Below are 14,322 nucleotides of genomic sequence, written 5' to 3'. Positions count from 1 at the left end.
GTTACTTCAGAAAATGTGGAAAATATTTTTTAACTATTATTTCTTACCACTTAGGAGTAGCAGCTGCTATTGTTGTTTTCAGACTTTTTATGCATATATATAAACAATAATTTTTTTTAATCGGGATTAAATTGCATGTCATGTTCTGTATCCTGGTTGTAGCATTACATTATAAGCATTTTTACTTATAATTGTCAAAAATGAAATTTTTTCTATTGTATAATAAACATTACCTTGTAATGGATATGCATGCCATAATTTTAACTTTCCTTGTTTGGGGACATTTAGGTTGTCCCCAGGTTTGCAGTAGTATATATTATGCCGTGTTAAAGATCTCTGTATGTGTGTGTGTTAAACCCTTTCCTTATTTTTTAGTATAAACTCTTAGAAATGGATTAATGACCAAAGAGTAAGAATATATTGAGGACTCCTGACATGGTGTCAAACTGTTTTTCAGCAACATTGTACCAACTTACATCTCCACTGGAAATATATAAAAGTATATAAGAGAGCATATCTTACTATATCCTCCAAAGTGTTGAACCTTACAGAGCTTCTACATTTTAACACCATTTTCCCCCCTCATTGTTAAGGAAACAAGGAAATTCCTTGAAGGAAATTATTATTTTGATATGACATCCTTCTTAAAAGATATGAGTCAGCTTTTCAAAAAAATAAAAACCAACGCATTACTTTTATGAGATACTCTGAGTAGTCATTAACATTCATTAACACTGCATTACAATTCTTGTCAATCTCACAATTTTTCTTAATGCTAATATACAAATTACCTGCTATAAATAGTCTTTGATCCTGATACATGAACACATAAAAATTTTGTAAGATTTTTTTTTTTAAGGAGTCTCCACACCCAGTGTGGAGCCCAGCATGGGGCTCTAACTCACGACCCTAAGATCAAGACCTGAGCTGACATCAAGGGTCTAAAGCTCAATTGACTGAGCCACCCAGGCTGTAAGATTTTTAAGGCACAATGTGTGAAATGGTGACTTCTTTCTTTTTCATGTAATGTGTTTGGCTTATTTCTTTTTCACTTAATTATAGGTCTCTAGTAGAAATTGTCACCCAGTAAGAAGTGACAATTACTTAGCTACAAATATCAAGTATAGGGGTGCCTGGGTGGCTCAGTCATTAAGCGTCTGCCTTCGGCTCAGGTCATGATCCCAGGGTCCTGGGATCAAGCCCCACGTCGGGCTCCCTGCTCGGCGGGAAGCCTGCTTCTCCCTCTCCCACTCCCCCTGCTTGTGTTCCCTCTCTGGTGTCTCTCTCTCTGTCAAATAAATTTAAAAAAATCTTTAAAAAAATATCAAGGGGAGCCTGGGTGACTCAGTCGTTAAGCGTCTGCCTTCGGCTCAGGTCATGATCCCGGGGTCCTGGGATCGAGCCCCACATCGGGCTCCCTGCTCAGCGGGAAGCCTGCTTCTCCCTCTCCCACTCCCCCTGCTTGTGTTCCCTCTCTCGCTGTGTCTCTCTCTGTCAAATAAATAAATAAAATCTTAAAAAAAAAATAAAATAAAAAAATATCAAGTATAATTTTATATACTATGAATAGTTAAAACAGTGAACAGTCATTCTAGGATCTACAGCCTGTTTAGATCCCTGTTGTAAATAGATTTTTATTTGTTTTAAATATTTTATTTATTAGAGAGAGAGAGAGCACAAGCAGGGGGAGCGGCAGAGGGAGAAGGAGAAGCAGGGTCCCCACTGAGCAGGGAGCCCGATGTGGGACTCGATCCCAGGACCCCGGGATCACGACTGGAGCCGAAGGCAGACACTTCACCGACTGAGCCACCCAGGTGCCCTGTAAATAGATTTTTAGATGAATCTATTTTTAGATAAATCTAAAAAATAGATGCCCTGTTTTTTAATTGTGTTGTATGAGGGACAAAACTAAGACACAGGTCAAGTGCTAGGGTCTTTTCATTTTCGTGAATTCTACAAGATGCTGAGTCTTCTGGTCTTTGATGATGCTGACCTTTACCCAAATGCTTGATGTGCTCCTGCTGGTCTAGCACCAATGAATGGTCTAGCCTCAGATAGCCTGTGATGCATTAGGGCCCTTGGCCCTCAAGATAATTCGGGCAGGGCCAACATCCAGAGGTCAATGTTAGATCAGCTTTCGGTGGGGGTCTTCAAGAAGAAAAATGGTAAAGAAGCAGACAAAAAGTTGTACTATTTGAAGCCAAAGAGTGGATAAATATGCTATGAGTGAGGTCTACAGGAGCCTCCTCAGACGAATGATCTAAACTGTGATTTAAAGGTAAATAATGCATATTCATTAGATATTGCAGGATGTTATAAAAATGTGTTGAGATGATGAGAAGTGGTATGGAAAGGCTACGTGCAAATGTCTTACGCCCGGTGCCTGGCTGTTTGCTAAATGTTACCTCGGAGTCAAAACAGGTGAAGAGTAAAACACCACCAGGGAAAGACACCTTGGATGGGGATGTTACTGTCACAACAGCCTGACGTGGCTTTCGGTGTGAAGAATGACGTGACCACTCTAAAGATGAGCAGTCTGAGTTTTCTTTGAAATTTAAAACATACTTGAGCCTTTGTCAAGCCTCCTCGTCAGTATCTGTACTTTTCCCCATGCAGACTTCCCGAGGAGATCGGGTGAAGTGGGAAGAATGATGCCTTCCCCATCAAAGGAAGCAGATCTCAGAGGCTCCAGCCCTGTGAGTAAATGAGCGATCAAGGAACTGGATTGTCTGGATCCAGTGTTTACCAAAATGATGGGCCAGAGAAAGAAGGAACCTTAGACAGTCTGACCTAGTTATATTTGCATTCCCAGGAAAAATGAGTAAGTGGTTTACGATCAAGCTCTTTAGGCTGCTTCTAAGTTTGAAATTTCTCTATGATGTTATTTCAACCCCTTATATGCTTTTCTTCTTTTGAAAGCTGTAAAATTCCTCAGAAACACTCAGAGTCATTTTCTGGCACAGAGAGGAAGAAGGCGGAGAGAAACAATGACACTGTTTTCAGGGCCAAAGAGAGAAGAAAGCTCAGCTGGGGAATGCGGGGCGATGCTAGAAGAAAGCTAGGGTCACACTTGGATCCTCTGGGAGGAAAGGATGAATAAAGGAGCCAGCCTGGCAAAGAGACATGTCCCCAGGCCTCTGCCCTTGCAGGAGAACCTGGCCACCAAAGGCACTGCGCATTTCCGGGCAGGAATGATGGGTGGAACTCTACAGTGGAGAAGAAAAAATCATTAGGTTTTTCCATCAGATACTGACATGTTCTTTAAGATCATGAAGTTTACTTTCCCAGAAGTATCTTTTTAAAATCCCACCCTGCTTTTACAACTTTCTCATTATTCATGCCCTGCAGCAGAGCGGCGTGTAAGCCCTGGGTGATTTCCCGAGTGGAAATCCTGACCTCCCGGATTACCAGTCCTGTTCACATTTCCGTTTGTGTCCTCACACATAAAACAAAAACAAAAAGAAGAAGAAGAAATACTCCCTTCCGGCCACGTTTGTTGGAAGGGTTCAGTGACAGTGACGCTCTTAGCAGCTCAGCTGGCCTGGAGCAGGTGTTGCTGCTGCTAACTCAGCTGTGCAAGTGTCCCGGTATCAGGCACTGATGCCCCCGGGCACACTGGCTTTGTCGGCGACAGGCTCACCCAAGCTCGGTGGAGTGTGGTGGGGACTGCGAGATGTGTGTGGCATCAGACGTCTCTTAGGTGACACTCGAGATCATTCAGCCTCCTGTCTCAGACTTCGGCCTCTTGTGTGCGCCCCGCTGCTGCTGCAGGACCAGCTCTGCACACCTCGGACTTCATGCAGACGCCACGGGATGGTGACGCCCTCGTGCCTGTGCCATTTGCCCACTGACTCCCTTGCTGGGGTTTCCCTATTGTGGGAAGGGTCCTTAAAAGAATGGAGATGCCCTTCTCTTTCTCTTTCTCTCTTTTTTTTTTTTTTCCTAAGATTTTGTTTGAGAGAGCATGAGCAGGGGGAGGGGCAGAGAGAGAGGGAGAAGCAGACTCCCCGCTGAGCGTGGAACCCAGTGCAGGGCTCGATCCCAGGACCCCGAGATCATGACCTGAGCAGAAGTCAGACACCTAACCAACGAGCCACCCAGGTGCCCCTAAAAATGGATATGCTCTTTTCTTTTTTTTACCCGTCTTTCCTTTGATGTGACCATGATGGCTGGAGCTGGGGCAGCCCTTTTGGCCATGAAGTAGAAGCCATATGTTGAAGATGGCAGAGCACAAAGACTACAGGAGCTGGGGTCCCTGGTGAATGGGCAGGCACAACACCAGCTCTAGACTGCCTATGTGGATATCATTTTGAGAAAGAAAAGTTTCTATCTTTTTAAAGGACTATTATGTGAGGTTTTCTGTCACTGTCTGCTAAACTGAATCCTAACTGTTCAAGTAGAAAATTGGCATTCCATATGAATGAAATGAAAGGAAAGGAAGAAAAAACAGCATCAGATGTTATTTCAGATGCATTACATGGCAGGACTGGATCCAGACTTCAGTGTTTTTACCATTACATTGTATCATCTCTTCTAAATTTAGGGTTTGTGAGCCAGATGTCCAGTGACCTGGTCACCTTTGAGATAACAGAATACTGACATTCCAGACTAGCATAAAACAAACAAAACACTCTCCATTCAGAAAGCTGACCTGTCTGTGCTTCTCATCTACATTAATGCTTGGTGTTAATTACAGTAGTTATTTACTGTGGGTCAGGCTCTGTGCTAGGCTCTCCAATTAGAAAACCCAGGCAATCACACTCTGTGAAGGATATGTTTGAGAGGGTCAGAACACTGGCCTGGGATTCCAGATGGGAAGTTTACCAGCATCCTGGATTAAGACAGTGGCAGAGTTAGGGAGGAGGGGGTGGGCCGTAGGACCCTTTTTTTTTTTTTTTTTAAGATTTTATTTATTTATTTGAGAGAGAGAGAGAGAGAGCACAAGCAGAGGGAGCAGGAGAGGGAGAGGGAGAAGCAGGCTCCCCGATGAGCAGGAAACCTCATGCAGGACTTGATCCCAGGATGCTGGGATCATGACCCGACCCAAAGGCAGATGCTGAACCGACTAAGCCACCCAGGGGCTCCTCTTTAAGAGATAATATTTGCAGGACTTGATGACTGATGGAAAGCGGGGGCTGAATGGGTTCAGAATTATTTTCAGTTTTCTAGGATTGAGGTCTGGCTAGGAGATGGTTTCACAATGAGATGGAACACACATGAAGGAGAAGGGAAGGAAGGAGGAAGGAGGAGGTTTAGTAGAGAAGGTAGAGAAGATGATGAGTTCGGTCCTGGGCATGTTAAATTTGAGGTATCCCTGGGCACCAAGTAGAGATGCTAAGTAAGAAATGAATAGATGAGACTGGAGCTCAGGAGAGAAGGCTTAGTTAGAGCACCTGTCAAATGATTTTGTAATTTTTTGTTTGTGACATTGTGCTTCCCAGTAGACTGAGTTTCCTGGGGGAGGAATAGTCTTGCTAATCTTATATTCCCAGAACTTAGAACTGAGCCTACAAGATAGTCAATGCTCAATGAGTGTTGGGTCAGTGATTGACAGTTAAATAAATGAATGAATTTCAATCGGTCAAAAAGGGTGCACGTTTTTGTCATCTCAAGTTGAAACCCCAGTATATGTTCCAATGGAAACCTGTTTACAAACCTCGGTTGGCTGCAGAGTACCCTCAGTGGAGTCCATTATGTTTCCATGAGCTTCTGCTGGCTAGCCTCAGCATCGAGCCACCCTTCAAAGTCACTGCCAGAGGAAGAAGAGAAAAACACCTTTCAAACTCCAAAGTAGTTTATAGCATACCTTTGGGCCAAAAGGTCCTTCACTAGTTGGGAAAGTCATTCTTTTATTTTTTTTTTCCCCTGAAGAACGTACCCTAGCATCCAGCACATGCACCTGGAAGCACCGTGTCTCACAGAGAGCTGAGATAGGTCAGAGCAGCGGCTGGTCACCACCTCAATGCGTCAGGACCACACTGGTCACCCTCTTTTCGAATCAGATCGCAATGCCCAAAGAAGGAATTCTGAGGACGGGAATAGAGGCACAGCCCTATTTGGAAAGTACTCCCAAGATTAATAATTGGACAAAATCCAGGACCCAAGTGGATTTGCAAAGGGCCTGCATTTGCCCCCTCCCCCCTTTCTTCACACATAGTTACCAGTAACAGCTAGGGATTTCCCCGTAACAGCCAATTCGGATTCAGACCGTCTCTCCAACTTTTCTGTAATCATTACATAGGACATATTATCTTCTTAAGTAAAAAAGCATTCATACATCCAATTACTACTTTTTTTTTTTTTTCTTTTCTTTTCCTGGAGTGTCTAGAAGCTCCCGTCCACAAGCCTACTGAAGCCTTGCTCACGCCTCTGGGTGAGGCTTCTAGAGAGCTCTGATCCACGAGTGAGACCTGGCAGGCCATGGGCTGCCCAGCAGGGATGAGGATGGACTTCAGTAACTAACTCATTAGCTCTCAATGTTGTGTAAAAGGAACTGACAGTGAAAGTGGCTTTTGGATTGTTTCGAGTAATGGTGGTTGTACCCAGTCGGGGCTCTCCAGAGAAAACAGAACCAGCAGATAAATATTTGAGAAGATTTAGTATTGGAATTGGCTCATGCGGTTACGGAGGCCAAGGAGTCCCATGATCTGCTGTGTGCCAGCTGGAGAGCCAGGAAAGCCAGCGGTATGATTCAGTCTGAGTCTGAAGGCCTGAGACTCAGGGTGCAGTGGTGTATCTCCCAGCCTGAGGTCAGAGGCCTGAACGAAGGGGCTACTGGCCTAAGTCCTGGAGTCTGAAGGCCTGGGAAGCAGGGGCTCGGAAGGGCAAGAATGAGAGAAGATGGACGCTCCAACTCAAAAAGAAAGAGAAGGAGCCCTTCCTTCACCTTTTTGTTCCATTTGGACCCCTGAGAGATTGTTTTATACCCACCCACACTGGTGAAGGCAGATCTCTTCACTCAGTACACTGCACCAAACGTTAACCTCTTCCAGAAACACCTTCACAGACATAACCCCCAAAATATTTTTTTTAACCGGTTATCTGGGTATCCTTTAAACCAATCAAACTGACACATAAAATTAACCATCACAGATGTATTTCAGGAAATAAGTGGCAAAGTCACAAAGTAAACAAGGCTGCATGAGGACTTAGTCATTTTAATACAGTAACCATGCCTAGATATTATTTACCATTAGTGTTGCCAGAAACAATACTTGAAAAGTATCAGCGATTTTCTTTGCACTTAATAAATGGCATTGTGTTGGGACTCAGACTTGAGTGCCCCAAATTGAGAGCAGCACGTTGTAATTAACATGAAATTTGGAGTCAGGAAACCTAGATTTTAGTCTCACACTAACTTCTTGGGTCATTTCAGTCATTCACTCAGCAAATATTTATTGAACACTATATAATGCTCTGGACACCTTGGTAAGTACTAAGGCACAAGAATGAAAAGAAGTTGACACTGTATCTACATTTATAGACTTGTAGTCTAATAGAGAGGACAGACATCAATTTAAAAAAAATCTATGAATTAACAAACAATACAAGTGCTCTGAAGTCCCACCAGGACGAGTGACATGGAGCTGTGCCCGGTAGCAGGTGGTCCAGGCAGGCTTGACTGTGACCGAGGTCTGAAGGATGATCAGGTGTCAACTAGATCAATGGGGCAGAGGGAACTGTATATGCAAAGTCCTAGTGGCCCGGAAGGGACTGGCATATTCTAGGAATTATACATGGTCAGAATGGCTTGAGCTTGGAGAATAAATGCAAACCATGACCAATAATAATAGGAGGTCAACAAATGGGTCTGGGGCGGGGAGGAGATGGGAAGGAGATGTGAGATAATCATAATTACATTTCAACAAATTAACTCTGGATTCAATATTGAGAAATAATTGTAGGGGGCACGTGAGCTGACATGAGAAGACCAGTTAGAAGGCTATTGCTGGTCCAGAAGAGATAACCATTGCGTGATCTGGTTGGGAGTGGTAGAGATAGGAAAAATTAGATCAAGGCAAGAGGAGGTAAGAGCAATAGGATTAAGCAATAGGTTGGGTATGAAGGAGGTGAAGGAGAGCAAGTGTTAAGGATGGCTCCTGCATTTCTGGTTGAGATCAGGAATAATGGAAGCACATCAGATTTGAGCAAGACGAACTCAGCAGATCCTCATTTCTGCTTTTGCAAAATAAGAGGCAGACTCTTCTTTGAAGTCCTATCGAGGTTTAAAATTGTATGATTGTATTCTAGAATTGAGTCATTTTTTGAAAAGAAAGAGTGCCTCAGCTCAAGTGGAAATCCTTACAGGTCAATGCTTTGGTTATCTATTGTTACATAAAAAAAATGACCCAAATCTTAGTGACTTAAAAAAACATTTATCATCTCATAATTTCTGTGGGTCAAGGAGTCAGGAGAAGCTGAGCTGGGTGGTTCTGGCATGGGGGGGGGGGGTCTCAAGGGGTGGCATTCAGGTTCTTGGCAGGGGCTGCAGTCACCTGACCCCTTGCCTGGGGCTGGAAGGTTCACTGGCTTCCGCATTGGCTTACTCACAACAGCTGTTAGAGGAAGGCCTTGGGTCCTCACCGGCTCTTGGTAGGAGGCCTCTGGGTCTTACCACGTGGGCATCTCCAGAGACTGCTTGAGTGTCCTGGGGATGAGGCCCCTGCCTTGCCCCAAAGCAAGTGATCCCAGAGAGAGCCAATGAGGAGGAAGCTGGTGCCTTTTAGGATCTTGTCTCAGAAGTCACATACCATCAATTCCACTTTTCTGTTTGTTAGAACCAAGTTGCTACATCCAGCCCACACTCATGGAGGAGGGGAACTAGGTCCCACCTCTTCAGGGAGGAGTATGAGATACTATGCGGATGGATTTTAGAGCCACCACGGAAAAGTTCAAGTCTTCTACGCTGGACCCTTGACATAGGGCTGGGCACCTTTCCTCCATAGTAAATAATGACTGCGGTGTACATTCAACTAAATTAAAATACAACTAATGTGTTATAAACTAGAAAACAGCTGTCTAGAATACTCAGTGCTAGAGTTCTAAAGGGTGAATATTTATTTATTCATTTATTTATTTATATCTCTGTCATGAGACAAGGACAGTCTAATAATGTACAAAGCTTATTGAGTCATAAACTAATGGATATTTGGGTCAAAAATTATGAAACACTATGAAGTGATTCTCTGTACACAAGTACTTTCTGCATGGGTCATAAGATACAGAATAAATTCTAGAAATTACATGTTATATATGGGAATTGAATATTTTATGGGTGAATCAGAGTCAGAGAATTTTGGAGCTTGAGTAAAGTGTAGAGAAGGTCAGTCTAATCCAGCTCCCTACTTAATAGATGAGAAAACTGGGAGTCGATACAAATTTTTTTTAAAAAATATTTTTTTCCTGGAGCTCTCACACAGTTAGTGGGAAGAAGCCACTTTTGATGGGGTAGCCGTTTCCCAATACTACTGGAGAGGCGAGTCAATGCTCTTTGAGATCTTCTTCCAGTCCTGAAAATCCTTGGTGTCTTCGGACAAGCTCTTGGAAAGGCAAATGGGTGTCACATTCTCCTTTGTTTAACACTCTTTGCAAGTAAGTTACCAAACAGTCTATCGGATCTTCCAAGGTCACTTAGCAACTTGTTTGTAGGAATTGGGAATGAAGCCAAGGTTATGGACTCCCTCATTTAGACTCTTTCCACTCTGTTTGTTGCTTACCTCTGAAACTCTATTGCCTTTTATCACAAACTAAACTGGCTTTTTATTATATAAGCAGAGAGGATTAAGTAATAACTTTTACCTTGTCTTCGTTGAAGATTAATATGCTCATATCTGCAAACACATTATGAATTATGTACTTATGTAATTTGATCTTTGATAGGGAGAGAATAAAGGCTGGAGCAGACCTGCGGTTTCTTGAGTCTTCCTTTAGGTACGTTACCCATCAAACCTCTGTTGACTGTACTGAAATTTTATAGCTTATATCAGCAATTAAATTTGTATGGCCTACTAGGCATACAAAGCAGATGATAAGGTAGTTTTATTTACTTTGTTTTTACTGAGGGCCATTATATTGGTGAGCACACTGTGAATATGTACTTAAATAGGCAAGATAGTGGGAATCGGGAATGAAATATCCCAGTTCATAATAGAAAATTCTCTTTTGCATTTCTGTGTATAGGTCTTTAAAATAGTTGTGATTTTACATCTTCATAGCTTTTTAAAAATAGTGAATAAAATTTTTTCATGGAAAAACACTTTAGTATATAATGATGCTTTAGATTAATTTAATATATAATCTTTAATATTCAAATCCTTGAGTTGAGCAGAACTATATTTTCCAGACACAGTTGGAAATAAAAGGCCTGTTTTAAGCATGTTACTGATGTTCATTGAGTCAATGAGAATTTATTGGATGTCTCATTCGCCATAGTTCTTATTTCCAGTTACTGAATATACACTTGTTCCTAGATTACCCATAGACACTTCAAATCAGCATCTCTGTAACTTGCCTAATTATCTTGACCTCTCCCTTTTACTTCTTTTATACTCCCTATTTATCTTAATGGTACCCATTGGAAACCTGAAATCATTTTCACTTCTCCCTTTCTCTTACTCCTTGAAGCCGATCTCCAAAAATTTTAGAAGATTCTATTTCCTCCTCTTCATCTTCAAAACCTCCCAGGGTCAGTCCTTCATCCTCTCTGACCTGGACTTCTACAGCAAAACTGTCTTGAGTTGTCCCTGGTGATCTTACCGATCACTGTGTCACGGAACCACTCTCTCAAGTAATCCACGTGGCTGCCAGTTACTTTACTAACACAAGGGGATCACATTATCCCCCTTCTTACTACCTTATATGGATTCCTACTTCCTTAAGGATGAAGGGCAAATTCTGATCTTCCCAAACAGATCTCAACTTACCTTTCTGGTTATAAACATCCTTATCTCAACATCAACCCTATCTTGCTACTCAGTCTTCAAAGTTGATTGCCTTTCCCCTTTTCCCCTCTTAGGGAACCCTCTACTCACCCTTCTACACCACCACCACCCCCCCCCCACCCCCCGCCCAGGGGCTTTCTCTTCTCTAGGCAAAGTTAACAGCCCTTCTTTTCTGTCTCACTTGACACTATGTGTCTATCTTTATTACAGCTCAAATTTCACAACTGTTTGTTTGCCTTTCTCATTACTGAATCCAGAGGGCAGGAGCCTAGTCTTACTCAAACTAGCAAGGGGCCTGGAACTGAATGTTTAGATGGAAAACCTTCCATTTTCAAACCACACTTGCAAAAAGGAGTTTTATTCAAGAAGGAATTTTATATGTGCTAGTGAGACAAATGCTTTGTAACTATCATAGGAATTCCAGAATCCAGAATTAGTCAATATGTTATCATGGAGTACCATCGGATTGTAGCATAGAAGAGTTAGTAATAGATTGATTTTGGTCTTTTTTTTTTTTTTAAGATTTATTTATTTATTTGAGAAAGAGAGAGAGAGGCTCTCACGACCCTGAGATCATGACCTGAGCTGAAACCAAGAGTTGGACGTACCACGCAGGCGCCCCGGTCTTTCTTTTTTATGCATATTAGGTAGGTGCTATATAAATTTTTTTGTAGCTACTAATAATATCATCAGATTGTTTTTCTGAAAAAGTATAGTTTCAGCAAACGTGTGAACTTTTCCCCGTGAAATCTGAAATGTTGGAATAAAACAGAGAAGAACATGTTCAATTAAATCACTCATATTACATTAAAGATGCATATATTTGACGTAAGGAACAAAACCAAACAATGCTGTGTGTAGATGACATTTACAATGAAGATACCTGACCCCTAACTATAAAGTTCTGCCAGCTCAGTTCATCACAATTTTTCACAGAATAGCCTCACACTTAGGAAACAGTGGCTTTGGGCTTTTGTGTAATTGATGATCCACATTGTAGTAAAACTAAACTTAAATAATTTTTTTAACACTGTAAAAGACAGAAAAAACTGAAGAATAGAATAAAGAAAAAAATTGCCCATAGAAGACCACCAGCCAACCCTGGGTTTCAATCTTTCTCGGTTTTTCTAACACCTCATACTTTTTTTTTTTTTTTTTTTTTGAGAGAGAGAGTGTGTGTGTGGGGGCATGGGGTGGGGGTGGGGGTGGGGGGACAGAGGGAGAGACAGAGTCTCAAGCAGACTCCCCACTGAGTGCAGAGCCTAACAACCTAGAGATCATGACCCGAGCAGAAAACAAGAGTTGGACACCCAACTGAGTGAGCCACCCAGGCACCTCTTTGTTGTTAGTTTCTTTTAAACATACATGTGATCATACTGCATGGATAGTTTCATAACTTGTTCCCTCCCTCTAATACTACAAAAAAATATGCCATGATGTTATACACATTCCATAAACATTTAAAGTTGTTAACCCAAAATGTTACAGAGCATATATGGCTACTTTTAAGATATTTCGTTTCCATGTTTAATTTTTGCATCTTATAAAATAATATTGTGATCTACAGTTTACGAATAAAGCTTTTGCTCTATTTCAGATGATTTCATTCAGAAAGAATCTCAGATATGGGATTATGGGTTACAAGAGGATGAACATTTTTATAGGTTGAATCACTGTGCCAAATTGCTTTCTAAACAGGTTGTTTCAGTTTACACTCCCACTCACAATGTCTGAGAGTACCCTTTTTATCTCACCAGCCTTGAATGTTATCTTTTACTTAAATATTTACTAATATGATAGCCAACTGAAATGTTACATTTTCTGGTTTGTTTGCTGTTGCAGAGTATAGGATAAAATCTAGGCTCTGGAGTCAAATATAACTAGGTTTGGTCATTGCTCTGCCACTTCCTGGCTGTGTTACAAATTACTTAAATCCTTTGAGGCTCTTTATTCACTGATTTAAAAAAAAAAGGGTCAATGTTAATATTGACCCCAAACACAGGGTTGTTGTAATTATCAAAAGAGATGCTCATGTAAAAAGCCTGGTACCCTAGTGCCCTGGCACATGACGAACAATAGCTAATCCTTTGTTTTCATTGCAAAAGTATGTAAAAGTGTAGCAACTTTTGCTAAGTATGTACACTGCATGCTTTTGCTTGATTAGTGTACTATCCAGGAATTTACGTAATACTTTGACTATCTTCTGCATGCAACTTGATGTGGAAGGCTGAACAATTACCCGGATAATCCTTGCACCCTGGGGATAAAGTCAGGGAATAATCTTTTAGTTAAGAAAAAGGACACACCCGATTCTCATCCTTGAGGAATTTGCCATCTAAAGACCTTTGAGTTTAACTCTTGGGGCTTTTAATTGTTCAGAGAGGTCGCAGAGGGCAATGGGGGAAACTCACTGAAGCTCAGAGCTTGGTGAAAGTGATCTGGGGAGACAGTTCCTGGAAAAGCTACTGTCTCAGGGAAGACAAATGCTAAGGCAGGAAGGATATGAATTATCTGTTCTCTAAAAGTTAAGTACACTCCTGAGATTTTGTTATTTGAATCTCAAGTTTGTTCATAAAAGGTAAACTACACAAAGATTGCAAACGGGGCGAGCTGGACTGATCTGGTTTTGTGCACTTCGGCTCATATATACTCATAGCACGTGTTGCTCTTTGAATCCCAGCAGAAGTCACCGAGGAGAGAGGATGGGAGCGTGGCGTGGACGCCAGAACACGGACTAGGAAGACGTCTGTCTAGTCCCAGCCGCTGACCAAAGAGAGCGGCCTGGAGTTCGGCTAGGACCAACTGTCTAACCTCTAACTCTAGGATAATTTAGGTTTGGCTGCTCTTTGGGGGCCCCACTTCCAACTTTTTCTTCTTGATTAACTCCTTCCAACTGCCCAAAAAATGTCGGTGGTAATAAAAAATTATCAGCTATCTTTGCCTAAAGAACAAAAATCTGCACTTGCGACTGGGGACATAACCATCGAGGTTTTGGTGGAGCTATCCGAAAAAGCAAGTTTTCCTAGTTGGGTAAAAACTGCCACAATCATTTAAACGTCCTCTGTGGCAAATCTAAACTCCTCTAAGATAGGCCCGTTTCTGTCTCCTGGTCCAGGATTCTCCCGCTGAGCAGCCAAGTAACAGCGCCCGATGGGTTCTGGATCCCCTCCGGGAAGAGGAGTCCCTCCTCGGGGGCGACGGAAACGCCCTGGGCGAGTTTTCTGGCACCAGCGGGAGTTTCAAGTTTCCACTCGTGGTGGGGCGGGGGGGCGGCGGGCGCACTGCGAGCTCGGGCGGGGCGGCCCCGCCGCCCTGACAGCCCGCATCCCGCCAGCCCAGTCCCGCCCGGAAGGGCTTCCCGCGGGGCTCCCGGGCGGACACC

At 42.5% G+C, this 14,322-nt stretch overlaps 1 long non-coding RNA gene and 1 other non-coding gene across 3 annotated transcripts in view; one reads left to right on the top strand and one right to left on the bottom strand.

Annotated features, from left to right (window-relative positions):
- LOC116647023 overlaps positions 1 to 13,957 on the top strand; it is a 72,784-nt gene extending 58,827 nt beyond the window's left edge. The window contains exons 5-6 of one of the 2 annotated variants that reach the window (XR_004302251.1): positions 2,617 to 2,821; positions 2,920 to 3,928. This is a non-coding gene — a long non-coding RNA (uncharacterized LOC116647023). Of the gene's footprint in view, positions 1 to 2,616; positions 2,822 to 2,919; positions 3,929 to 13,620 lie in introns of those variants that run through there. The other variant, XR_004302254.1, reaches the window with a different exon arrangement.
- Positions 6,319 to 6,452, bottom strand: LOC116647070. Its single transcript, XR_004302279.1, has one exon. It is a non-coding gene; the product is annotated as a small nucleolar RNA SNORA52 (small nucleolar RNA).
- Positions 13,958 to 14,322: the final 365 nt, after the last annotated feature.

Source organism: Phoca vitulina, unplaced genomic scaffold (genome assembly GCF_004348235.1).
Source record: "Phoca vitulina isolate PV1807 unplaced genomic scaffold, GSC_HSeal_1.0 scaffold38, whole genome shotgun sequence".
Taxonomy (NCBI): domain Eukaryota; kingdom Metazoa; phylum Chordata; class Mammalia; order Carnivora; family Phocidae; genus Phoca; species Phoca vitulina.
This window is presented reverse-complemented; position numbering and strand designations above follow the sequence as displayed.